Source organism: Syngnathoides biaculeatus, chromosome 23 (assembly GCF_019802595.1).
Source record: "Syngnathoides biaculeatus isolate LvHL_M chromosome 23, ASM1980259v1, whole genome shotgun sequence".
In the NCBI taxonomy this organism is placed as follows: Eukaryota; Metazoa; Chordata; class Actinopteri; order Syngnathiformes; family Syngnathidae; genus Syngnathoides; species Syngnathoides biaculeatus.
This window is the reverse complement of record NC_084662.1, coordinates 6,542,287-6,565,760: the sequence shown is the minus strand read 5'-3', so window position 1 is coordinate 6,565,760 and position 23,474 is coordinate 6,542,287. Positions and strand designations below refer to the sequence as shown.

General features: G+C 51.0%; 2 long non-coding RNA genes across 3 annotated transcripts; one reads left to right on the top strand and one right to left on the bottom strand.

The window, feature by feature from the left end:
* Positions 1-8,028: 8,028 nt before the first annotated feature.
* Positions 8,029-21,127, bottom strand: LOC133496663 (uncharacterized). 2 transcript variants are annotated; one of them, XR_009793832.1, is made up of 3 exons: positions 20,737-21,127; positions 20,529-20,646; positions 8,029-8,321 (listed from the first exon to the last, which is right to left on the bottom strand). It is a non-coding gene; the product is annotated as an uncharacterized LOC133496663 (long non-coding RNA). The 2 variants fall into 2 exon arrangements; XR_009793833.1 differs by having other exon boundaries at positions 20,544-20,646.
* LOC133496765 (uncharacterized) lies at positions 12,491-19,032 on the top strand. Its single transcript, XR_009793852.1, has 3 exons — positions 12,491-12,606; positions 16,394-16,461; positions 17,755-19,032. It is a non-coding gene; the product is annotated as an uncharacterized LOC133496765 (long non-coding RNA).
* Positions 21,128-23,474: the final 2,347 nt, after the last annotated feature.

The following is a 23,474-nucleotide window of genomic DNA, read 5'->3' as shown; positions in this document are numbered from 1 at the left end:
GAGGAACGAGAGCTTGCACTAACTTGGCTGTCATCGTGTTTTCTGACAAAAACACGCAGCCTTCCAACACCAAAGCAGCGTGAATTATACATCTATGGCTGTAATTCTCTCAGAGGAGGAGAGGCGAGAAAGGGGGGGGGGGGGGGTCGCGCCGACGGAAGCGGATGCGCGCGGCGTCGGAGAGATGAATGGCTGCAGCGCTCGCTTTTGACGCGGCAATACTTGGCTCGGCTTCCCGCCCGCCGCTTATTGGCTTTTCACAGCACATTTATTTCGTCGCTAAACAAGCGTCGCTGTCACGGCGTCGGACGCACGGCGCTAGCGACGTGGGGGGGGGGGGGGCATTGTGACTTTGTGTCAGGGGCAACTGGAAAACAAATGCGGCGCTCGAATAAGTCGACGTGCTCCAAAGTTGAAGAGGAAACATGTCGCGCGATTTCCGTTCTGCAGGGTCTCAATAAATAATTTGTTGCTTAATTCTGTTACCTCATCTATGGCGTTTCACAATACGCTTGAAAACTTTCATCAGATGAACTTTGATGGTTTCCATTTTCATTTCTCCTTTGCTTCACGTGCCAGTCTTTGTCATGAACGAAAACTACAACTTAAAAAAAATACGTAGTTTTGTAATTATTATTGTTTACAATGACATCAATTCTTTTTTGAAACAAATGTATCCAGTATGAATTTTGTAGCGTAGTACGCCATCTTTTCGGACGCCATATTTAGTGGTAACATTTCACTAAAGCGCCCTTTTGTAATCCGCATTCATTTCCCTCGAGGGAGCGCAGAGCGAAAACCGTCCCCCCGGCCGGTCGGGCTTCCGAGGCGCCGCCCTCACCGCCTCCCCGTTCCGACATAATCTCTGCGGGGGGCCGTGACCTCCGCATCCACCCCCCCTCCCCCCGCGTGTGGAATAAAGGGGGACCTGAGGCCGGGATGACAGCGCGAGTCTTGTAAGGAGTTCATGTTACCGCGTGTCATAACAACAAGGAGCTACTGTTCCCCCAGCAGGTTCCTTGCCCCTTTTGTCTTGGAGGGGCTGAAACTGAATATTAGCATGAGAGGGGGGGGGGGGGTCGGGATTTTGTAGGCGTCGGGGTCGGGGGGGGGGTTCTCGTTTCATGTTCCCCGATTGCCGCGCGGAGCACAAAAAGTCACACGGAACATTTGTGGACAAAGTCGGCGCAAAACAGACTTAAAGAGGCGCGAAAAGGCCTTCGGGTGCGAGCGTCGGGCGGTTTCGGCCTCGGCCTCGGCGGGCACCGACGGGTCAGGATCTCACTTTACGCTTTCCTCTGTCACTCACTGCTCTGCCCCATTCACGCGCGAGCTGGGCCCGACAAAGGAGACCGCTCGACGGGGGCTTTGTGCTCGTCCGTCAGCCCGGCGCTGGCGCTCCTGGAGAAGCCTTCAGTCAGCGCACGCACGCACGCACGCACGCAGCTGTGAAATATTGATGCTGGCGCACGAGCTGCAATGCTGCGCCGCTGACCTTTTGGGTCACCCGAAGGTAACGTTTTGAGGGAAATGAGGAAAAATACACCGTTGAGCTGTTTGATGACGTGGGAATTATGATGTTGCTTAGTGAGAGTTGGAGACAGCTTTCTTCCGAGTGACCATTTCGGAATGTTCAAAATGTTAATTTGTCACATTCACCGGCAGGATATTGCTGATCGTAGTCTGTGTATGTACTTATATAATTGTACAAATTGTGAGTTGTCCAAGGGTATCTGTGTCTATGAGTTTCTACAAGTCACAAATAGCTACGAGTTGCTCACAAGCTGGAGGAAATCCACGTCTCCCAAGAGGGTCTATGAGTCGTCCGCGAATTTCCCACTGGGTGTCGAGGAGTTGCCGCAGGGTGTCTAAAAATGTCTACGGGTCGCTCGTGGTTGTCTACGAGTCTCTCGGGTTGACCCCAACGTGTCTACCGATCGGCAAGATGTTGCTCGTGGGTGTTTTTGATTCTCAACGGGTCACCCAAGCGTGTCTACGAGCATCCACGAGTGGCTCAGGGGCGTCTGCGAGGCTTTCGACGAGTTCCCCAACTGGTCTACAGCTTGATCATCCGTGTCTACAATTCACCCAAGTTTGTCTATGAGTCGCTCAGAAGTGTCTACAGGTCAGTCGCCTAAAGTTGTCTACGAGTCTTGACAAGACTCCCGCGGGCGTGTACGAGTTGTCCACCTTTTCAGTTTTCCCGATTTTTTTGCCTGTGGCTAAAATGGCGTCGCGCGATGCGCTTTGAGGTCTTCTCGAGCATTTGTAGAACTTTCCCAACCTGCTAAGTACTTGAGGAAAGGCAATGAAAGCAAAACCCCCAAATCAGAGCGGCCCTTCATCTTTTGAAATGCTCCGTTTGAAGGAATCGGACGGAATTAACGAAGCGGCGATCGGGCGCCAGAGTCCGTCGCAACTTTGACATTCCTGCGGGCCATGCGTGTCTCGTTAGCAAACGCGCTTGGATTCTTTTAACGGGAGTCGATAAGGCCCCCTTTTCCGCTTCCCGAGCGCTCACTCAGAGCGAGCTGCAGCCATTGAGCGGGACGAGGGCAATGGCGGTCGGGGGCGGGGGCGGGGGTAAGGGTGCCCTCTTAAAAAGGCCGCTTTTAACTGCACGTGGATATCAATACAGCTGATAGTTTTTCACAGAAGGAGATCAGAGCGCGGGATAAACAACCAAGGGGAGTTATTGTTGTGCTGTCGGCGGCCGTACCTCGGCTGTTTCAAAGGGGCGCGTACCTAAAAGTGTGCGCCGCACAAAAGGGATGATGGGGGGGGAAAAAAAAAAAAAAAAAAAGAGTGAACGGAGCCAGAGCGAGGGGGCCGACGGCGGCGAAGGAGCGAAGCGAGCGCGACGCTTTCAACTTGCTTTTGTGGGCCCGTGCGCAGATGTCACCAGCTGTTCGCCCGCGCCGAAGCTTCCCGAGCACGGAACATCGCCTCCGGCCTCGTCCTCGGCCACCTTTCAAGTGTCAATCAGCGGGGAGGGGCTTGAACGTGAGGCGGGGGGGGGGTCTTTGGGTCACTGTCCTGAGAACAGCGCCAGCGATTTCGCCATTGATTTAAACCCCCCCCATCTCCAACCGCTCGATAGCAGAGAGGACGGAGCCAGCCGTGCGCAGACAAAAGAGGCCCGCGGGCAAGGTTAGCTGGAGATCACACACGGCTGCTAGGCTAGCATTAGCCGGCGCGTTACTGATTAGCGATCAGCCGCCCTCACGCAACACAAACAACCCCCCCCCCCCCCCGCCCCCGTCCTCCTTTTGTCTCCCCGCTCGGGGTCGCTCCTTGCCCGGCCGGACAGAACAAGCGTGAGGGTGACCTCGCATTCGACGGGGAGGAAAAGTCACGGAGGGAGCCGCACATATGGCGTGATCGACGCCCGGGCGGGCTAAAACGCCAGCCAAGTGACCCACATTCTGCCAAAAAGTGCCACAACGGGGACTCCCAGACAACAAAGATTGCCCAAAAGTCCATCACGAAGTGGCCTCTTCTACGACAGAACAACGGCGACATGCACCGTGCTGGGGTCAGACAAAATTGACGTAAAATTGTTCAAAATTCAGCTAAATTTAGTTGACGTAACAGCACATTCAGGAGAAGGGTGAGGAAGAAGGCACGCAAAAGCGACGAGGCTAACGGCGGAGACCCGTAGACGGGAACCCAAACAATCCCGCGGGGAGCGTTCGCACGCCGACGGACCCTCGGCGCATCTGATCGGGCCGCGCGAAGTACGTCCATCGGGCGCCGGCCCGCGGATAACCTCTGTGCCCACGTCGTGAAACAAAAGGCCTTTGAAGCGCACAGGAACCTGCTTGCTCGGCTGTGATTTATGAAGTGGGGGGTGGGGGGGGGTCGCGCGGAGGTCCCGGACCATCGCTGACCTTCGTGTTTCCTGTCGTGTCGTCGCTCGATGGATGCACGAAAACACGCCATTGTCTGCTGGCTTAAATGCCGGCACGAGCACTGACCTGACACTTCCATCAACTTGTACTTTTTTGAATCGCCAACAGGCTAATCTCTTCATTTCGGCGTGTTTCTCTCGGTCGGTCACCGACATGTTAGCCTGCGCTTCGGGAACTTTGTCTGGGATATCAACAAGAGAGCTATTTCTAATCGGTAGTACATTCCTAAAAACAAAAAAACCCATCAAACTTCAAACTGATGAATCGAGTGTGAAAGTGTTAAAAGTTTGAAAATAACTCACGCTAGCAATATAGCAGCCGTGGCTAACGCGGGCGCGTGTACACCGCTAACGCTCACTCGGTTTTGCTGGACACGACAACAACAATTTCACTTCTTTTGAGCTTCCATTTTGGAAGAAACTTGTACGACGGCGACGTGCGATCCGTCTCAACCCGGCCCGGCGGCGTGGATGCGCCACATTGTGTTTCCAGAGCGACTTGTGTGGCCCAGCTGTTGCGTGAATGACAGGAAGCTGTTTATATATAGATAAAGTCTTTATATTTAGCCGCTAACCTCAATGCTAATCTGAAGGAACAGCCACTCGGGGAGTAGGCGCTATTACGGGAACGCGTTTGGTGGTGGGGGGGGGGGCGGGGGCTGATGATTAAAAGTCCATCGTAAAGATGTTTCCTGGCGGCCGGACAAGAGATGACCCCTGACGCCGTTTGGCGTCACAAAACAAAAGGAGGCCAAATCGCTCCTGACCGACAGACGTGTTTCAAAACACAACTTCGGTGGAAGGTCCTGGGGGGGGCGGCCATTTTCCGAGAGCTAATATCCTTTGGCGTTAATCACCTGTCGCCGTGAGCCTCGTTAAAAGCTCCTCTCGCTTCCCTCCGTCGCACGTCACGACTCAACGATCGAAGAAAAATTGAATATTGCACTCAAAGTGGAAAATTCTGGAATAAAACCTTGGAGGGTTTGGCCAGATTAGTTTGGGCGCTAACGCGTACAGTTGACTCCCGGACATTCAATCACATGCCAAATATGAATATAAATACCATGTTTCCTGCTATACTATGCTACACTGAAGTCGCAGGACTCAAAATTCGGACAAACGATGAACTGCGATATAGCAGAGGATCATCACAGAGGAGTGATCCTCAAGGTGCGGTACTCGAACCACTCCAAGTACGCAGACTTGGCATTTGTTTTTTGTTGAGTTGCTGTAGAGAAGTTTAAAATCTGTCGTGGCTCAAAGTTATTTGGAATCCAAATACGTGATTTGTCAACGCTTTCATTTGCCGGGTCCACCGAATTATCCATTTTTAATCATTAAAACATTTTGCTTCGCCTCAGAATTCTCTCAGGAAATCCAACCAAATTTGTTAAAAACTCGTCAAAGTCAAAAAGCCGTAAACGTCGGCGGGTGACCTCGGCTAACCTGCCACACGCGTAAACCCCCACAACCCCTTGTTGACCCCCCCCCCCCCCCCCAACAAGGCCCCGCCATCAAAGTTGATCAAACGAGTCAGGAATCAAACGCGGCTTCCTCAATATTTCCTCATCAGCCACCCACCTCCTGCACTTGTGACCGGCAGTCCGAGGTCTCGCCGAAAGCGTCTGTAACCCCCCACCAACCCCCGCCTTGTTTTTGCGATGCCCTCCCGCAGGCGGTGGAAAATAGCAGGAAACGTATATCTGTCATTGTCCATTCAGGAGATCACCTGTAAGGAAACCGAGCGGCCGGCCAGTGCTGACACAATCGTCCCAGCGCCTAGCAACACATCCTGGTTCCGGCCCAGACGCCAGGGACCGTACGGTACTGGCCGGCCCGGCCCCCGGCCCCCGGCCGCTCCGCTTCCTGCGCGGCAGAGGGCCATCTTCTCGGGCTCGGAGGGGGAATTCCGATGAAATCACGACTTTCGTGTTCTGCCAATGAATGAAGAATCGAAGAAGTCAAACGGCCGCCAAGCCGATAAGATCGGAACAGAACAGGTCGCGTCGCTCGATTCTCGATTCAAAGTCACAAACGCAGATAAGGACGAAAATAACCGATGGTGGCGTCGGGACCGGAAGGTGCCACGGTCAAACTTTGCTTTCATTACATCTCAAAACATGATCAACTAAAGTGCTACCGGAACAATAAAACGAAGTGCGGGGGAAAATAGGCAAATCTTATCGTGAGACAGAATACGCAATGTCCACGACTCGTTTCTGTGTGACTTTTACCGTAAACTTCAATTTGTTTTTTTTTTCCCCCTCAAAACACTTGCCGTGAACGCCGGTTGGCGGTCGATGAAAGGGCAGCCCGACCTCCGCCGGCTTCGGCTCATTTGGCGTCGCGGGTGTTTTCCCCGCTTCTCCTTGCGCCTGACTCAGCAAAGACCAACGGACGTCGTTTGATCTTTCGCCCGTCACAGGAAGCGGCCTCGGGACCGGACCCTGCTTATCCTGAGCGCAAACGGACGGCGGCCTCCGCATCCGGGTCCCGCCTGCGCTCGCTATCTAAATATCAGCGCTAGATCTTCAACTACAGAAACGTGAGTGCATATTTTGAAGGGAATTATCCAAAATTGAAATCACAAATTTTCATCCATTTCTATGCAACGACGACGCCGGTGTCAAAAATCCGGGCCCGGGGACAAATCTGGCCCCGTGACCCGACCTGGACAAGCGGTAGAAAACGGATGGACGGACATTAGAATCACTAGAAATCACTGGAAAAATTTAAGCTAAAGACGGGTCAGAAATCCCGAAGTCGGATCCCGTCGTTGACTCCGCGGTTGCTCGTCAAAGACGCCCCTCGACATTCCGTCACCGACTTTGAACCAGAGTCTTTGGCGGAAGCTCTCGTGGGCCACTCGAGCGCGAGTCTTTCAAGGTAGCGACTGCGGACCACCTGGACCTGGCGTGGACGGACGGGCCTGCGTGCTCGAGTGGGATTCAGCCGGTGAGCAAAGACAAACAGCTGAGTGTCAGAGGGCTCATGTGAGCCCCTCGCGGCGCCTGCGCTGACCCCTCCAAACCGCGCTCCGCTGACGCCAGCTGTTGCTACTTCTCGTTTCCAGAGCATGCGATGAGGACACGTAACAACGCCGCCCCCTCTTTCGATTGGTCCGCGCTTATTAATAGCCACTCACGAGCGGACGCGCAAGTCCATTTGGCCGAGGGAATCTGTGCTGAGGAGCGGGTGTGTCGGGTCTTTACTCAACCTGACGACAGCGGGTGGCAGTCGTCCGATTTTTAACTGTGTGGATTTTTTGGGGGGAAAAATCGATTCTCTTCAAAAAGAAGCACTTGGAACTGATTGATTGAGGGATCATTAAAATAATGTAGTGCAGATGCACTTCTGCTTAAAATCCACCCCAAAGGTCAGCTGTACAGATGTTCATCCGCCCGTCTATTCATTTCCCAAGCCGCTTATCCTCACAAGGGTCACGGGGCGCCGGAGCCTATCCCGGCTGTCGACGGGCAGCAGGCCGGGTACGCCCTCAACTGGTCGTCAGCCAATCGCAGGGCAGGTGGAAACAAACAACCAATCAGACGTAGGAGCAATTTAGAGTGTCCAATGAATGTCTCCGGAGTGCCCACCCGGAGAAAAGCCACGCGGGCACGCGGTCGGGAATGTGCAAACTCCACACGATCGAACCCGGGTCCTCAGAACTGTGAGGCCAACGTTCCACAGCTGTGCCACCTTGCCACCTATTACACAATATGTATTTTAATATTGTACCATGAAGCAAATGATTTTATTATTATTTATTTTATCAGCACAATGTTCTATTTTAGTATTCTGGTGATAACGATGGTTATAATTTTAATCAAATAGAAAATACGGGGGGAAAAAATAAAAGCTAGAAATAAATATTATGATATTTCTTCATCGCTATTCAATGGAAGCAATGTTACTAAATGTTTGACTAAATCCCGTATAATGAAAAAAAAATTGGCACGAAGCCCCGCGTCCGGATTAGCGGCGTAACGCGGGGACGTGGTTTGGCCTCCGAAAGCTTTCTTCCCTCGCTCCCTGCATCTCGGCGCTGACCTCCCTCCCGCTCGGGCATTTGCGCCCCCCGACTTGCGGCCATTATCTCCTCTTATCTCCTTCTAAGTCCCGTCGCCCGCGCCCTGAAAACGGCCTCATGTTGTCGCTCCGGAGGAGTTAAGACGCAGCGAAACGCCGGCGGCAGATGTTTCGCCGCTTGAGCGCATTTTCCCGCGCGGGCTTTTCTTTCTTTGATGGAGGGAGACGGAAAGAATAGAATAGGGATGGAGGGATGGAGGGACGGAGGGACGGAGGGAGGTTTTAAACATTAGAAGGCCAACAGCTGGTTGCTTCTCTTCCTCCCCGGGTGCATTAACCTCGTTGGCCCAAGGAGCCGCTCGGCATCTGGAGATTAAGTCGGCTGCAAAAAAAAAAAAAAAAATCATAAAATAAAATAAAATAAAATAAAATCTTCATAATACGAAAAAAAAAAACCTAGCAATGTCACCAGTGGGGCAAAGGACACAAGATGGAAGATTGCGGCCCTCCCGGTCGAAGCCAGGATGGACCCGGCTGACGCGGCTACTTTAGAGCGCCTCGTTGTTGGCAGTGAGTGCACGCGCATCACAAAGTGAAAGGGACACGGGTTGGATTCCGACAGCCAACGTGTTGACCAGGTCGCTTTAGAGCGCCTCGTTGTTGCGCTGTGGAAAAGCTCCGAGACGGGCACTGTGAGATCTTTTCCGTCTTTTCGTGGATTTACATTCACGGTCGAACACGAAGGCACAAGAAAGTCGCATTCATTCATAGTTGCTGTACTGTGTTGTCACTTTACGGGGCCCTGAAATGATATATCACATTTTTCTGATAAACACTTTCTCAAGAGCGGTTTTATGTGCCAAAAAAGATTTTGTCCAGAATGCTGAAAATCAAACTCAAGCTGCTCCTCAAATGGCAAAATGCCACTGAAGAATTTTGCCCTTTGCCACTTTTTGGGATCTTCCTGCCCTCGTCCGTATTTTCTCAGACTCGTTTACGCGTCGCTCAATTCCCTCCCGGGCAGCCGCTTCTCCTTCCGCTCTTCGTCACCGCCCGACTCCGACGAAAGATGCCGACGGCCAACGGGGAGCCGGCGCAGGCGGGCGGGAGGGACTTGTTTGGATAAGCGCTCGAGTCTTTCTTCGTCTTCTCGCCGGCTCATTGTCGTCGGTTGTGTGCTCAAGGGAAAGGTGCGCGATCGTCGGGCAGGTGCTCGGCGGCGCCGTTTGTTGGCGCACAAAAGACGCCGGAAGGGTTTTGATGGCTGACGACAAAACTGCGCAAACCGACTCAGTCGACAGAACGACTGAAATTCTTTTCTTAGTCCCTTACAAGAATGCGTTGCATTCCCTCAAGACTGAAAGTCTGCATCTTTGTGGAAATCCATAAGCGTATCGTTTTTGTTTGTTCAAAACGACTTTGGACCAAAACGTACATGTACAATCGGTCCTCGAATTTGCTTTTGTCCGACGTGGACGGGCGGCTCCCGTTTCAGTCAATAAAAAACATTTGTCGGTGAAGGTGTGCCGACGTTAGCGTGCAACTGCGCATGTTAACCATCCAACTTAAACGGAGCGTTTGGACTCTCGACTTTTTCTTTTTGGATGCAAGGATTGTGTCCGAAAACGGCAATGCCCTTGCGAGGATTGCTGTCAATTGCGCCACGTTTGTTCAATTTGTTTGTTCAACTTCCACCCGGCGGCGAACGTTCGCATGACACGTGAGCGCGAAGATGGCGGACGTTTGTGGCAACGAGCTCTGCTAAACGTTGTCACCTGTTTAGCGAGTGAAAGCGTCTATTTTTTTTATATTTTTTGGGCGATTTAGCGCGGGTGGTTTCGGAACGCACGCGATGGCATTTGGCGCAGGGGCCAAGTCGGCCACGCCGCCACAAATCCTCGCTAAGGGTCCTTTCCCACCTCCCTCCTGGCTGTTCTCTTTGCCACCAGCAAATCCGGGTTTCGCCACAACTTAAGCACTTAGCCGTAATCCCCATGAAGAGGCGATAGCCCCCTTGCACAAGTCACTTTTGCGCCATTAAAAGCGCACAATGGGGGCGTGTTAGGGACTCGCTTAAATGGATTGAGCACAACAAAGCCGGCGCTTGATAAGTTTTGAGCCGGGAAGAATCCGCCATTTACAGGCCTCCTTTTGTGCATTCTCTTAGATGCTCTTGTCTCAACAGTCTAAGCCGCTTTTATCCGCCCTTCTTTTTTTTTTTTTTTTTTTTGCGTTTGTTTAATTCCTAAGCAGCAGAATACAGTATGTCCCATTTCTCCCCCTCCCCCCGCCTCCCCCCACACACACATAGAAATATCACAGGGCAGGCTCCGCAACGAAGGACATCTCGATCCACTTCCTAAAACCCGAACACGAGGGATGCCGGCCTCTTCTTGTTCTTTTGCAAAAAGCGCCCCCCCCCCCCCCCTCCAAAATGAAACCAATGTTTCTAATCTTTGAAGCACTTTGATAATCTGGCCTCTGGTGGACCGAAGGCGCGAGGAAGAAGTGGACGGCGGAGCCTTCAAACGCGCTAATTCGCGTCCTCGTCGCCGCGCGGCTTATCGAGGCGAGAACAGCCGAACGCCGGCGGACGTCGAGAGAGGAATCGCCGCAAAGTTGTCACTCGCAAAAATCAAGTCGGTCGGGATTCGACAAATTCAAGGACAACTTGTCATAGTGGCGCTCGTCAAGCGTACGTCCACAACTCCAACCAAACAGGAAGAAAATAAGAATCGCAAAAAAAAAAGTCTCATTTACGATTACGATACCAAACACTTACTATGAATTTATGTACTGTATTTATTCATCGTTTTTATGTATGTATTCTTTAATTATGATAAGAATATGATTTGTATTCTGTCGGCATGCTGGAGCCGATTCCGGAGGTGACCACACCCTGAAAAAATGTCTCCTACCTTCATTCCAATGCATCATGTCAAATGCCATAGCTGGGCTAACAGAAATTACAATAGACAAATAGATCCTTCCTACTTGATCACAAACGGAGCAGCAGCACATACAAACAAAAATGAATGACCCATGCGGTCGACCATTTTCTAAGCAACAACCACAATCACTGACCAGAAACGGGGGCCGTCCTCCTCAATATTCGATTTTGCGATACTCTGTCATACGCGGCATAACCCCCCCCCCCCATTAAAAGAAGAATACTGCATACGTCAATTCTACTAAAGAGGCTTGACCCATTTGGCCGCTAAGTAACGGGATTGCGCATTTTCGCGTGTCAGCATCGAGGCCGACACGCCGGAGGAAAGAGAAGCGGGCGAGTCCGCCGGTCGGGTCGGGCCGATCTCCGCGGGAGGCGGCGAGGCGCTTCCGTCCTCGGGGGGCTCGGCTCCCGGATGCCTCGAATAACCGCGGTGGGCCCGCCCCCGACGCTCGCGAGGATTGCACAAAGGCGGGGCCCCGGGGACCGACCGGCACTTTTTCATTCCGACTGACAAGACCCACGAGCAACGTACGGAACCGAGCGGCCCGTAAAGTACGTACAAGACTCAAAACTATCACCACAAATCTTCACGTAGAAAAGAATACAAAAACTGTCTTCCATGTTCATAGCCAAGTCTGGGTTTTTTTTCTTCACTTTTCCGTAGCACTTAACGTCACGCTCGGCTTGCCGCTTCATACTCACAAGGCTGATATAGGGGATGTTGCCATGGCAACTCCCAGCTAAAAATAACACTCGTTTGAGCGGCCCGGACACAAACGCATCGGCTTCTTTCCCGTTTGGCTCCTTTTCCCCGGGGGTCACCGGGCTAAAGGTCAGCCGACGGTACGTTCTGGGGATGCTTTCGGCCTTTTGCGAAAACGGCAACGGCGCAAGGTGAGGAGAAACCGCACCGCACGGGGAAGGTCTCAAGCGCCGATTGGCCGATCGGCGCGATCGACGTCTCCGGCAGCCGACACCGATTGGCCGAGAGCTCCGTCGTGCCGACCCTTTGGCGCCGTCGCTTAAAAGCCGCATTCAGAGTTAACAAAGAAACGAGTCGTAAATATTTGACGCGACCTTTCTGCCTCCCTCGTTTGAAACCTAAAAATATATTTTTTCAGCGCATTTTGTCTGGCCACGAGCCGCGGCGTCGCGCAATTTTGCCAAACGCTCACAAGAACAGTGGCCAAAGCGCGCCCGCCGCGCCGCAGTTCAGTCGGGTTCGGCCTTGTCGTTGACATGGTAACACGGGAAGGCTGAAATCTGATTGGGCAAAAGAAAAAAAAGCAGCGCAGCCAAGAGAAACGCTGCCGATGACGGGATGGAATTTCACAGAAGAAAGGCGACGGCGTTCAGAGAAGGCCCGCGGCCGCCGCCGCCGAGCGACCCGGCGAGCTTTTGTCTTTCGGTGGCGCGGCCGCATCGGCGCGGCCCCTCCCCGCCGCCGCTGAGTGGCAGCTGAGGAAAGCCCGTCGGTGACGCACGCGGGCACGCCGCAAAGCTCTCTCGACACCAGTGTACACATCCGCGCGTGCGTGCAGGGGAGGAGGCCCAGATGGTTGGGGGGGGGGGGGGAGCGAATCCGGCGACGGCAGGAAGTGGAAACGAGCGAGCGAACGAGAGGCGGAACCGGAAGGACGAGGGCGGCGGCGGGAAGACGACGATGACGACGACGTCGCTGGGACGGCGCAGGGCCCGCGGGACCGCTCATTAGGTACACCCGACCCACCGGCGCTCGCGGCGTTTGCATTTTGCTCGTGATCGTCGGCCAATGAGGACGTGCTCGCAATCACTTCAGCTGTAACAAACTAAATACTAAACTAAAGTTGCACTTGGAAGTCTTCATTTCTCTCCTAAATCGAAAGGGCGCTGAGCTCCAAAATTGTTCAATGACTCGTCCTGACATTGTTAGCATGCAGGCTAGCATGTGCTTCCACGTGTACGTAAGCTACCATACGACGGCGCTCATGAGGCAGTGGGGACAAAATTGCAATTTTGCATCTATGAGCAGAAGAAGCTTCTATTGGTTCACACGTCATCGCTAACGATGTTGGTCCCACTCACGGTGTCGCATCGAAACTAAAACGATAACAACCACAGCCAACGCAAAAGCATCACCAGTAAGTAATAAAGCAGATAAAAGAATGACTGAAGACATAATTCACATAAAAACATGCAATTTAAACGCTATTTACGTGCTCCTGGCATGCTTCGCAGCACTAAAGGTCCTTTGTTTGTCTTTGCTAACGCTAGCAAAGATATGCTAACAATGTGGAATCCCGCCACAGTGATCGAACAACACTGACGACGACGATGTACGCGTGTCAGCAAAATGGCAACAAATCAAGTAGTTTCAATAAGACGAGCCATTATTTATATCCAATACTTTGAAGGACAAACGTTGTCAAACAATTCGCAACTTGGAAGCGCTTCAAGATGGCCGCCGCTTGACATCGGCCACGTTGAAGCGGCGCCACCATTTTGCATCTTGATATGTTTCCATTGGCAGATGCGTATCCAAATATCGACTTTTGTCATTTTAAGCACTTGACTGCACACACACACGTACATATATATATATATATATATATATATGATGTTAAATGGACTTTTTTTTTTAGTGAGAAATGTATTTACAAATACTTTGGCTATATTTTTTTTTACTTTTGTGATTTAACGACGCAAACGGAAAAGCTTTTTTTTAATTATTGTCTATAGATATTATAAAGGAAAAACATTTTTAATTTCAACTACAGTTACACGTGAAATAAATCCATAATTTATTGTCAAAACAAACAAGTTAGCCATTTTATTTCAAAACCCCCTTCAAATTTAAGTAAAGCTGAAACATTTGTAAAAGTGCGAGGCATGGAAAGGAAACTTCCATCCAGATGGCGATATTATTATTATTATTACGCCCCCCCCCCACCCCCCACCCAAGCTTTAATTCATTTATTTCATGTCACAGTTGCGCTTTGATCGCTCCTCTCCAATTATTAATGCGCTTTCGCCGCACGCCGCTCTTGAAGTCATCGTTCCAGTCTCGCCTTTGATTGCGACACCTGATGGGAAAAGCGCGAGTGCACCCTGACCCCCCCCCCCCCCACTCACTCTAAGTGTGACTTTTTTGTTGTTGTCGTCGTGTTGAAACCGTTTGCTCACACGTGAGCGTGGGCTGCATTGTCTGGAGTCCCTCCAGAGGCGTGCGTACGTGCGTGTCACTCATCTATTATTGATCATATCCAACTGCCATTCGCACACACACGCGTGCAACTGCGCTGACGTTTGTGTGTGGCTCCCGCTTTCATTATTGGACATCTTCATTTCAAGAAAATGAAATTATTCTTTGACCTCTTGAGAAGCCTAATTTCAAACACGCATCACAAATTGTTTTCCACCGTGGAAATGAATGCAAATATTAATCTATCTGTTCTCCCCACAAAATATACATTTTGTCATTTTTTATGCTATAAATAGGCCTCTATTTGAATAATATCCGATAATCGCATTATTGAAGAAATAGAAGAGGGGAAGAAAAAAGGAAGCTTTTTGCCACTTTTTTGTCAATTTTGCCCCACATTGCGCTTCTCCTTCTGGTGTGTGCGCCTTGGCCAGTTGGGGGCAGTATAACACACACCTATGGATACACAGTACAGAAAGCTGGTGGGAACGCTTCTTTGCAAAAGGGCAAGAAAATGTGTATTGTTATATTATCCGCCTACAAGCGATTGACCCCTGACCAGACGTTGGGCGGGATCGGCTCGAGGATAACAGACGGGGGGATGTTTATTACCGAAAAGGTGCCCATTGTAAACTTGACAATGATATTTCACATCGTTTGCTTAAACCAAAGAGATTTATTAAACGTAAACCGTGGAGGTTATTTCGACTACGCAAATCCTCTTTGCTTGATGTTTAGTTTGACAGCGAACCTCAACAGATTAACGCCGCCTGCAAAAGTAATAAAATCTCACGGCACGAGTGGACGAATAAGGAAGAGAGCCAGAATCGGGTTCCAGTTGTGCGCCGATGCACTCGTCGTTCGGGCTGACGAGCGGAGAGACGTTTTCGCTCGCTCGACGCCCCCCCCCCCCACCCCACGCTCGCTCTCTTTTTTTTCTTTTTTTTTTTTTTATCCAAAAGCAAGTCACCGTGAAAAATGTGCTGGTCCAATATTTGCACAGAAGTGGTGCTGGGACAGACAGATAACCTATCAGTATTTGAGTTTGGCTTCCCATGCTCCAAATAGCCATCCTCCGCCTGTTTAGCTTATTGATTGGCTTGGCAAGAAACTAGGTCCCCTCAGCAGTGACCAAGGTCAGACAACACATGGACTCTGTGCCACCCATACACCACGTTCCCCCCCCCCCCGCCCAAAGGCCCTCTTAACACCCACCCGCCCACTTCGCGCTTCCTCCTGCTCATCCGACATAATAAATTATCTGCCACTAAGATGAAAAAAAAAAAAAACAAAACAAACAAAGAAAGAGTGCAAAGACATCTCGAAAGACCGTAAATATTGCCGACGCGTTTTGGGCGATGACTCCGGTGCGCGGCGCTCCGAGCGGCGTCCTGCGCGCGGGAATCAATGAGATTGAATTCTGAAGGTTTTTCTCAGGGGCACGAGCGCGCATGTCAATAGCGCTCCATGTCACAAGTGCAAACGCGAGTGCAAAGCTCTCGTCCTCAAATTCAAAAAAAAAAAAAAAAATAAAATAAAAACAAAATGCTAACGACTTACGTCCGCTAGCTCGCTGCTCACGCTTGATGCAAAATGCCACGGACTGACTAATGAATAGCATCGACGTTGCGGTGTTCTAAAGTTTTATGAAACAGATATTTGAAGACAGATGGTGCAGCAACATATGTAAACGGACAGTATAACAAGACTCACTGGCATATATTCTTTATCCTCTGCAAAAAGCAACTAAATTAACGAGCACCGACGGTAGTTGAGTCAGATTCTTCTTCCTTTGATACTGCGGACTGTATTGCACACATTCACGCGCATACTCGCACACTCTTTTACAAATTCGCTGTCGAGATTTACAGGACCCCCCCCCCCACCCCCCATACCCTTGTCTTTTTTGGGGGCGTCGCTCTCTTGGAGGAGCTCGGCGGGCCGCAGCTGCGCGACGTGCGTCGGGGTCCGATCTGGCTTTCGGGCCCCCGGGCCGCCCCGAAGGGCTGCAGCCGAGCGGCGCCTGAGCTCCAAAGAGAGGAGACGCCGTCTTCCCTGCGAGTCGGGCTCGACATATTCGGATCCAAAACGGAAAGTTTGCCGGACGGCGCCGGTCGTGTTTGCTTTTCTCGATTGCGGCCGTCTCGTTTTGCGCTGAGGAGTTTCAAAATCAGCGCTGACAAATTGAAGCCGTAGAACTGCAGAATTTGAGCGCCTCGGAAGTGCAAATAATATGGAAACAGCCAAATTTGGGGAAAGGTGGATGTTGAATTTGTCTAAAAGATGAGAATAACATTTACAAATGGGTTTCTCCACCAAGTGCAAGGCCAGGGGAGGATCCAGAGCCACTTTGAAGCGCAAAGACGGACGCCGTATCGCACGTCAAGGGTAAGCAGAGCTGCATTGAGCGCCGTTGGACGCGCCGATCGGCCTCAACTAAGCGGCACATTCTCGAAATTTGGGTCGCGCTGTGGCCACGCCACCAATTAACGTCACCTCAAGTGAATTCCGAGATTAAATTTGTCACAGGAGGTACTCGCGGGAAACCCGCAAAGGCCGACAACTGCGGTACGTCCAAGCCAGTACTTTGCCGCACCGCGTCCAAATATTCTTCAGCGTTTCAGTTTTGTCCGTTTTGTAAAAGATTTTTGGATGATGTGATCATGCCCCGGGCTCGTCAGGTTTCAGAAATACTGATGCAAAGGCCGCTTCTCGTTCCCAACTGCTGCAGAAAAGGCCCAACTGTTATTTTGCTTTGCCCCCCCCCCCCCTCCAAAATGCGCTGCCATCTCTCTTCTTGGCGCTTTTGTTTGCTCCTGGCCATGTATGGCTCGCGTTCCTCCTTCTGGCGCCACTTGTGCCCAGCTAGCTTCCCTCCGTCTGCCCTTGCGCCGTTCGTTTCTCCTCTGGCTCACCTCTCGTTTAGCTCGGGTGCCCGCCGCCGCCGCCGTGGCCAAGCGCCCACGCATCTCACACCTCACGTCGCCCGACTTTTTTAGTTTTTTAAAAAAAATTAATGACCAGCGCTCTTAGATTTGTTCCCTCCGTATTTGGAATCTTCGGTGCAATTTTACATCTTCAATGTGTACTATGTGGAAAAACGCAAATATTTTACACAAGGATGAAATATTGTGCAAGTTGGCGTCATCCCATACATCAAAAAAGGTACGCATGTGCTCACTGACTTTTTATTGGGATGACGCTACGAAGTGAAGTAAGAAAGTGGCAAGAGCAGCTTCATTTTTTTTTTTTACATTCTATTTCATGACAATCTTTTGAAGAGAGCTTAGAAAATGCGTCGGCGTCCGGGCCTCCGGGTCTCAAACGGGCTCGGATCGGCTAGCGCGAGGGCGAAACGTCGCTGTCCCGATACTTTTGTCCAGCCTTGAACGCGCACGCAAACGCCGCCCGTGCGGTGATGAGCGCCCGCACAATAGCAAAGACCAAAGTACGTGTGAAGGGCTAGCATAATTGTTTGTAATAGCGCCTCGTCCACTTCACGCAGTTTAGGGTGTAAACAGGAGAGCCGCCGCTTTGTGCTCGGCTAATTTTCTTTCCAGGTGAGTAAGTGGTCAAGGTTGTTGTCTGTGTTTGTTTGTTTTTTGTTTGGTTTTTTTTTTTTTTTTTTGGGGGGGGGGGGGGGGAGGAGAGAGTTGTATGTAATCTGCTCCATTGTTTCAGGAGATGCGCCAACGTCCGTTTTGGAGAGCGCCGCCACTTGAGGAACAATGGCGTACACTCCAGAGACGCAGCGCGTGAAGTACGTTTACGAGAGCGCCCGGACAATAGCGGGCGCGATATTGCGCAACGCAAGGAAGAGAAAGTGAGATGCGGGCGGCAGATACGCTTGACATTCGCCATTGTTTACGGCGACGCGACGAAGGTCGGCTGACGGCGAATGTGAAGTCGCAGCCGTGCCAGCACCGCGAGCGTCATCGGGGATCTGGCCCCGGTCGGCCCGCCCCAACGTGAACCAAACGGCCCGAGGCCGCCCCTGCGAGTTGCGCCGGCGCATCAGGCGCAGATACAGCGATGGCGTCCACAGAAAAGCCGCCACGTTGGCGTGTGAGGCGCGGAGACGGACCGTCTGACTTGAAGGACGACGGCTTTTGCCAGAAATTTCAAACGCGAGCTTCAACTTTCTGTGCGACGCCAGCAACCTCGCTCGAGAGCAAAACAACCAAACGTGACGATTGCATTTGGGATTATTTTTTTTTTTGTGGTCTTTTTGGAGAAATTGGAACTGGGCGGGGCTTCAAACAAGCTGGAAGGAAAGCTGAAAAGTGTTAGCACAAAACATAGAAAGAAAAAAAAAGAAAGCCCACTAGAACACCTGAACTGAGTTAATCGGACGTCCCTGAAATCGTGGGAGGTCAGCCTCGTCCCCAATTATGTATTTTGACTTGCCTTCGTTTTAGGATTTTATTTTTTTTTTTTTAGCGTCTTACAGGTTGTCGGTCTCAGCAACGGTGGATTTTTTTTTTCTTTGGTCACAAACGAACGTTAATTCGAACTTCTCGTTGGTGTAGAAACGGACGTCCCGTTGGTACCGTACGGTGGCTCAAAAAGCTCAATTTGTGACGAGGCGAATATGACGTCAGTAAACAAACTTCACCTTATGATTTAAAAAAAAAAAAAAACTAAAGAGGATAAAAAATCTGAATGGTTTGCATTTATTTGTAAGGTGAGTTTGCCAATCATTGTCGTCTTTCTTTCTTTCATCCTCCGTCCTGCTGACTTTTCTCCTTGCACCCGCCCAAAAGTCGTCTCAATCTGCCACAGTCGCACAACGCGCGTCCTTGTTTTTCAACCTAATGTCCATTACACATTTGATAAACACGCATTTGCATTAGCGTTCGCCGAGGTCGGGATTAGCAGCGTTCATCCTCAAACTGTTGTGTCTCTGCGCTTCGCCTCTTTGTTGATTTTTTTTTTTTTTTCGCCCCCTCCCTCTCGCTCGCTCGCTCTCCTCCTCGCGTTGTTTGTGTGGCCGTCAGAAATCCGAAAGGACGCACAAATATTTGAAAGGGTGATTAAAAATCATTTGGGAAAACAGATTATTGACTTTCTCTCTTCTTTTTTTTTTCCAGTGGTTGTTAATCGATGTGTAAACAAAAACAAGCTGCTCGAAGGAGTCAAAAGGGGTCACAAAAGTGCTCCCGCAAAACGCGGTCGGTTGCGTCCCTCGATATGTAACATTTCCACTTCTTCGTGGTCGTCCTTTCACGAAAAGGAAGAATGAGCGGCCGCCGAGACGTCGACCGCACAGCAAGACGCTGATCTGCTTAGCCGGCCTCCCCATCTAAGAATCTCCCGAAAAGCCGTCTCGTAAGCTCGCAAAGGCACGGCCGCGCGTGCCGCAAAGCGAAAAACCACAAAAGTTACTTTCAAGTCCCGTTTGGTACCCGAAACGTCGGCCCAAACGAAGAGTGAAGTGAAAACATCATTTCTAAATTTGCCACAGCAAAGAGAATGTTGGGGAACCCCCCACCTGAAAAGTCCATCCATCCATTTTCTTTGACGCTTATCCTCACGAGGGTCGCTGGGCGTGTCAACGGGCAAGAGGCGGGCAGGGTACACCCTGAACCGGTTGCCAGCCAATTGCAAGGCACAGTGAGACACAACAGCCGCGCTCGCAATCACACCTTGGGGCAATTCAGAGTGTCCAATTAATGTTGCATGTTTTTGGGATGTGGGACGAAACCCGAGTGCCCACCCGGAGGAATCCCACGCGGGCACGGGGAGAGCATGCAAACTCCACACGGGCGGGTCTGGGATCGAACCCGGGACCTGTGAGGCCAACGCTTAACCTGCTACCGCCACCCCCGCAAAATGATGAAGCAAATCTAAAATGAGGCTTGAAAATCTTCTCTCGACGCTGCGGGCGTTTCCGTCCTGCTCAACGGTCAACCGGACAAAAGATTTTACTCCATCCAGGATCTTCCGTCCGCCTCCGCATGACTACGTGCGAGCCGTCATCCGATTACGGCCTCCGCCTGTCGCGTGGTCACGGGGCCTCTCCACGCACGGACAACGAGGCGCTCTAAATCGGTAACGCCGGCACGAAACCCCGGATGGGGCTCATTTTTCTTCCGCTTCCGACTTCCTCTCACCGTGTTGTGCGTGCACTCAGGGCGGACGACGATGCCCTCTAAATTAGCCACTCATGGCCAACAGTTTGATTTTTGTGTGACACTTCAAAACTCATTATAAAGGTACACTACACTACACAGACTCAAGAGGGAAATATTTTGCAATTCAACAGAAATATGTAAGTATGCTTTGGAATGATTATAGCTTACAGCAAACACCCCAAATTCTCAATCTCTAGGAACTAAAATGCAACAAATAATTAAAATGACTTTAATGTTAGAAGTTGGAAATTTGCCAAGTCAATCTATATTATATATGAATAGAGAAAAAAATCTATCAAATATGAATTTACTGTTATGCACCTGTAAGTACTTTACCGTGTTTCTTCTTTCGGCTTGTCTGACAGTTTTGACGGCGGATTTAGGCCTCCCTGACGCAACCCCGCTCGGGGACTGGAGGCCCCGTTGAGATACGACGTCACTGTAATACAAAAAAAAAAAAAAAAAATTTAAAAAAAAAAGGTCGCATCATGTTTGACCCGATTGGATCGTGTCTCGTCTTCTTCGGTACCTTCAACGTGTTTGTGCTGCGTCTCTTCCTCGCCGCATTTGATCCTCTCCGGAGCAAAACTAGGACAAGAATAATTGCTAGAAAAGAAGGAGAATCATAATTCCAGCACATTTAGTTTGGGACGCGGGCAACGACGCTGCGGGGATGACGTGAGGAGTCGCATTTGCGTCCGTCCGCGTTGACGCTAATTAGATCTGCGCTCCACAATACGGGACAAGAATCTACCAAGGAGATCTTACGGACGGCGCTAATCAGCGTTTATTTGCGTTGCTCATTGCTCGCTCGTGTGTGGCAAATGCAAAAACGGATCTGCGGTTGCGCACGCTAATCGGGGGCACGCCAAAACAACCGCGCCGCACGTCTTGACATGCGCAAGATCATTTGAGGGCCGCTCCTTCATTAAAACGCGGCCGTCTCCTCCCTCCCCGACTGGACTCACATCGCATTAGCGACCTATTAGCCTCTGCCGAGATGGCCCAAAATGGCAGCAGACGCTAACGGGCGACGCTCGCCGTTCATCTCGGCGGACGCCCGCTCGCAGACTTTACATTCAAAATTCTTTCTTCTGGAACTGGTTTTGTTCCGTTGTTTCTACTAAAATACACGACAAAATGTTTGGGGTTTTTTTTTTTTTTTTTGGGGGGGGGGGAACGCAGGAGCGGCATTTCCTGTCACACAGAACGATAGAAACTTGCGTCTCCATCGAGCCTACAAAGCGCATCCAGGACGTAGACGCAGTTGAACGGAAATTTTTTTTTTTTTTTTTTTTTTGGTGAGCCCTCCGAGAAGTCACGCGGCGAACTTCAACCGACTTTGACTAGAAAAATTGCCATTGCCTAGTTGCTTTTTTTGTGTCACTCCAGGGTTCCTAAAGGGCAAAAATAACCCCCCCAAAAACTTGTATCGGTTATTTCCACGAAGGCAAGAGCGCCTCCGCCTCCTTCATTCCCGCCTGGGAGGACTTCAACCAAATAAAAGCATTTGAGAGATGACGATTGTTCAATTAGCTTTCCCCGGTGGAAGAGCGACCGCGAGGGGTTAAGGACTTGCGGCGAGCGCAAGTGCGCCCCCTCCCCCCCCCCGCCGTGACCCCTCCAGCCCCCTCATCCTCCCAACTCGGCAGCTCCATTTGGCAAACAGAAGCGGCTGAAGGACTGCTAAACCGTACTTGAGCGGTCCTCCACTGCAATCACTCATTTACCTGAAGTGATTTTCAAACTCTCCAGAGGGAATCGGGCCGAGTCGGACACAAAGCGCGGCGAGCAACAACTCAAGTCGCACACCCAAATCATCTTGAGGAGGAATGACAGTAGGCGTTCTTTATTTTCATGCAGTGCTGTGCTGTAAATAAGCAGCGTGGAGTTAATGGAAGCTGGATATCCTCTCCAGATGGATTTCTGCCCGTCAAGTAGCTCTAAAAGGTTTTGGGATTTGGATTGGGTTTTTTTTTTTTTCCCTTTTGCCATTTTATTTGGGGTCCTGCCCTCGCAGCGGCCGGTGTGAGATTTTAAGAGCGCCAGCGAGGAGGGCGAGCGCTCCCTCGGGACCGACGGCGCGCATCGCCGGGCCTTATTGCGCATCCGCTTTGCTCAGATCTCGCCTAATCCCCCCCCCCCCCTCTTGGAGCTCCGTCCAGCGCAATCCGCGCGCCAACAGATTAACGCGACGCCAGAGAGAATTGGGCCCGGCCGGCCCAGGACCCGGCAGCGATCTCGCAAAGATACCTCCCCGGCCTGAAATCCCGATTAAGTCCAGAGAGCTGCAGCCTTAGACCCCTCTTAGGGTGCATATTAGCATTAGCGCAACGTGTTTCATTTATATATCTATCTGATTTTAGAGAGAGAGAGAGAGATAATACTAGCTTGAGTGTCACAAAATCTGCCTTGGGTGCTTTAGGAGGGATGAGACCGCATCCCGGCTAGAGGGAGAAGCGGGAGTAATCCATATTATATGACGCCGAAAAAGCCGGGGAATTATTTAAGAAGGCCTTTGTTGTATTCCTTTTGGAAGGGATGAGCGTATTCTGCCGCAGATTATGCGATTTCAATTAAGAGGCTAAAGATGGACGATCGGAGGATTGCAGTGTCATTTTTCAAAAGAGAGGAGGACGGAAGATGACGGCTGAACCGCGGGCTCGGTCCAATTAAACGCTCAAAGTATTTCGGGAGAGTTGATAGCCGCCGTAATCGTTCCTTCTGTTCTTTACGGCCGCAAAGAAACGTCCGTCAAAAATCTCCCCATCAAAATTGACGGTCTCCGCGCCGAGCTTCCTTTAGTGTCTCTTTGCGTCTGGACGGTGTACAAATTTGTTCTTCAACCGTTCTGTCGCGCTTCTTCTTCATCGTTACAGGCTAGACTGAAGAATGTCTTTCAAAAAAATAGCCAGTTTCCGATAATTGTCCCGGGAGGAATCTGGAAACCGAAGTGGCGCAAAAGTCACACATCCGACTCAAGGGCCTTTGGACCCATTGATGAATCTTGTTGATATTTGCAGAGCCGCGTCCAGGTGCGCTAACCTCGCAGACCTTGACCCACGTTTATGCACTTTTTCGACTCAAGAGCGTCGGCGTGCAGTTGCCTCACTTCCGAAGGTGAAGTGAAGCGTGCCCAAGCGCGGTTCCTTCAGTTTCCCGACGTGTGTACCGTTGCTAGCTCGTCCACTCAGCCGTGCCCAAGCGCCGCCGCTTAATTCCCGTACTTCATCGACCGAAGTCCCCCACCTCAACTGTTGAACTGCG